We start from the raw sequence: 4,396 nt of genomic DNA, 5'->3' as shown, positions 1-4,396 counted from the left end.
ACGTAAGCAATTAAAAATGTATAATACCTTTATGCCAAAAACAATGTTATATGTTGTTGAAAACCAAGGAAAAATTCATTCTTTTACTTGCTATTTGTAGTTTCCAATTGTATTTGTTTGGAAATGCAATATATTAACCCATAAATGTTAATGGTTTTGTTTGTTCACAAAACGTTGTTTATAATCTTGCATAAAAAGCAGAACATTTTGTTTATAATTCCACCAAAAATAAAAGAAAACATAAATGCCCAAAACAATCATATATGTTGTATAATAGTGAAAATATTCCTTGCTGATTACAATTGTGTTAGTGTCTGTTAGTCAGTGTTGTGAGAGTTGATTTGTGTGCACAATGCCAGTATGTGAATGTCTGATTGTCAATGTTGGAAGAGCTGATGTCTTTTAAGCTTTCTGAGAAAGTAAAGAGTGTTTTGAAAGCTGTTGTGTGTGTACAATGCCAGTATGTAAACGTGTAATAGTTAATGTTTTGAAAGATGTTGTGCGTGTACTTATTGCAGGTATGTTAATGTGTGACAGTCAATGTTATGAGAGTGTTTTCGCGTGTACTTGTTGCAGGTATGTTAATGTGTGACAGTCAATGTTTTGAGAGTGTTTTCGCGTGTGCTTTTTGCAGCTATGTAAATTTGTGACAGTCAATGTTTTGAGAGTGTTTTCGCGTGTGCTTTTGGCAGGTATGTAAATGTGTGACAGTCAATGTTTTGAGAGTGTTTTCGCGTGTGCTTTTTGCAGGTATGTAAATGTGTGACAGTCAATGTTATGAGAGTTGTTTTGTGTGTACAATGCAAGTATGCAAATGTGCATGGTCAATGTTTTGAATGCTATTTGGATTTTCTGAGGTTTCCCTAATAAACTGTTGTATATAATCAATTAAACATACATATTTAAATACACAAAAGAACTTTATAATTTGTTTAAAATCAAGGAAACATTTTTAACTTTTTATGTTCAAAAAGCGAAAAACGAATCGTAAACATGTTAATTCTAAATTTTTGAATTTCCTTGTAACCTTTCCATGTATGTATATGCTTAATATAATAATTGGGTTTGGATAACATACACTTTCACCTATTCTTGTATTTTAAGCCATGCCAGGTCTCTAAATGTGCAGTGTTCCTGGAAGTATGGGAAGTCGTTGTGTTGGCATGAAGGTATCCTGAATAGGATACTCATATAGACATACATATCTAAATGTCTCAAATAACTATATAAATTGTTTAAAATCAAGTAAATATTTCTGACTTTTAAATTTTCATGAAAGGTAAAAAAAAATTGTGCGTGTTTCATTGTTATTAATTTGTGTATATATGCTGAATATATTATTATTTTCGATCGCTTATAGTATTGTTGAAACTGAATTGTTTTCAATTTAGTGTATATTGTCAGAATTTAAGGAGTTTTGCTGAGAAAATGTACAGCAGTATATAACACTGTTTGTTAACTTTCTACACTGGTCACCAGCTGTTCCACATATATTCAAGGGACATCCTAATTCATAAACGGGAGCATGTATACGATACACACCGAGATATGCACTTGCATGATATGTACGTTAGAGATCCGTTAGATGTGCGTGCGTTTTCCCCTGTGCAAGTTAGCGAATGTGAAAATAAGATTTTATTGTTTGTCATCAAATGGAAGTGTAAGAGTGTATATGTCAGAGTATTTATTTAAATGCCCAAAATAACTATATCATTTGTTTAAAACTAAGGAAACATTTTTCATTTTGTTTGTAAGGGAAATAGGAATCCCAAACACGAGCTTTTATGTTGTCATTTGATGTATGTTTTGCTTAATATATACTCTCCACCGAAAGAAACGCTAACCACAGAAACAAATAGAGAAATATGTACCTTAAGAAGAGATGTGCATCACGTACAAAATTAACAATAAGTCAAGTGTTGCTACAGCTTGTCTTTATTCTTATCGCGATATGCTGCACATGATTTCCAAACTTCACACGCTAATCCTGCACGAGACAAATGGTGCATCTTGAGTCATAGATCTATGACGTCACATGTGATGTGTTCATGAGCGTAGGTTCATGCAACATAACAGTATGTTCGTTCGTGCATCGGTAACCTACATGTGTGGTGTGCGCGTTTCCTTTGGTGCTGAGCATACTGATGATTGCAGATAAATTGATGTTTGATCTTTACTTTGCCATATCCTTGGCGTGAGAGGATGTCATTGTGATTGTCCGAAATTTTCCTGAATAAGATTGTGAAAATTAAATCAATTAAACATACATATCTTAATGCCAAAAATATTTATGTAAATCGTTTTAAATCAAGGAAACCTTTTTACTTATTCGAGTTTGAAGAGTGAAAAGAAAATCCTAAACATTTTACTGTTTTGTGTTTTTTGTTATCACTCCATGTATGTATATGCAATATATGTAATATATCAATGGGTTTGGGATAACATGTAGTTTCTCATATCCTTGTAATTTAAGCCGTGCCTGGTTTTTAGATGTGCAGTATCCCTGGAATGAGAGGATGTCATTGTGATTGCCGAAGATTTTCCGAAATAAGATTGTGTATCTAATCAATGAAACAAACATATCTAAATGCCCAAATTAACTAAAGAATTTGTTAAAAATCAAGGAAGTATTTCATATTTTTGTTTGTAAAGGGAAATAGGAACCCCAAATAATGTTTATGTCCTGAACTTTATTGTTGTGATTTCTTGTATTCGCTAAGTATATTAATGATTTCAGGTAACTTCATGCTTGATCTTAAACTGTGACATATCCTTGGAGTGAGAGTTGCGTCCCTTGGGCACACCAGAAACCTATGATTGTGGGTTCAAATCCCGGTTCGCCTCGATTATATTTCTAGGTTTGTCAGCACCATACCCGTGCTCATGAGTTTCACCAAAGTGGTAAACGTCTGAGACCCGCATCACTTCGGGCTTTCCTCACAAATCAAGCTGACACGCCGTGATATAACTGCAATACTGTTAAAGGCGGTGTTAAACTCAAGTTACAATAATATTAAAAAAATATATAACATTGTTTTTAAATTATTCTATATTTAGTGTATATTGTCATGTGTGGAATTTGTTAATGTTGCATATACATATAGATCTTCGTGAGCATAAAATACATTTTAAAAAGGTTCATCTGGTGTTTGTCTTTAATATTGAATATCTATGGTAGGGCAGTTGAAGGTTTGCTGATGTGTGTGTGTGTGTAATGTCAACCAAGTGCTGTCGGTTAGTTTGTACTGGACTTCCCCGAGAAGTATGTCAGCCATATGTTTTACAGAGTGAATGAGTGAGCGCTGCCTTGGTATTTCAGTTATAACACGGTGTGGCAACTTAAGGGGTCGCATGGTTAGACTCGCTGACTCGGTTGATGGAGGTCATCGTATCACAATTGCGTAGATCGACGCTCATGACGTCATGGATTGTCTGGTCCAGATTTGATTATTTACAGACCGCTGTCATATAGCTGGAATATTGCCGAGTGTTGCGTTAAAAACAAAACAAAAAAACAAACTGAGTGGTTTTCAATAGACCAGTAGTGTAGTTGTTCAAATGTTGAGATAGTACATCAAATATCCGGGTTTAATTCCGCACAAGGGTACAAAGTTTGAAGTCTATATTTGGTGTCCCCCAATCTGATAATGGCTCAAATATTGCTCACCCAAATAAAGTTATATACCAGGTGAAAAAATAATTCTATGAACCCTTAAGTCTCTTCATTTCTGGAGCTGAAAAGGGGATCAATAGGCTGCTCCAGCTGAGAAATAGATAAGTATGGGAAGGGGATGAGATTGGGATGGGGTGATTGTTTTATTACCGGTACATATATGCCCTGGGATCAGTAAGAGAAACTAGGGTAAATAAAATGCCATGACAATAATAGATTTAAAACGAACAATGCTACTAAACTATCAACTGGTTAACAAACTTATTAAAACAAGTGTCAGCTGAAATGAAGTGAAATGTGAGCTAAAGTTAGGATAGTGCATCTGTTGTTTTTTTTTATATCAATGTTCTTATAAAATAGTAATATATATTTGTTATTTTTAATATTCATTAAACCCAAGCACAATAGTCATCATGGTAGACTGGAGCTGATTCTGGAAAGTAAATTATTATATAACTTTTTTAAAATTAATTGTTCAACAGATGGACAGAAGATGGACAATGTGTTGTTTTGTGTCATAAGGTCATGAGGTCACTTGATCTTTTGGTCCCCTAAAATCCTTTGATCCAATAAAACCTGATTTTAACCTAAAATAAAACAAATTGTTGTCTGATTATCATCTTTATTCTGATGTTAGTAACTTAACAAAGAGATAATGTAAAAACCATCCAAAATTAACTCAACAAACTTAAAAGCAAGGAGTTTAGCATCTGATGCTATTCT

The sequence above is a fragment of the Haliotis rufescens genome, unplaced genomic scaffold (genome assembly GCF_023055435.1).
Source record: "Haliotis rufescens isolate VD_foot unplaced genomic scaffold, xgHalRufe1.0.p SCAF_6, whole genome shotgun sequence".
NCBI classification, from domain to species: Eukaryota; Metazoa; Mollusca; class Gastropoda; order Lepetellida; family Haliotidae; genus Haliotis; species Haliotis rufescens.
The sequence above is the reverse complement of the archived record's forward strand: the minus strand, read 5'-3'. Positions refer to the sequence as shown.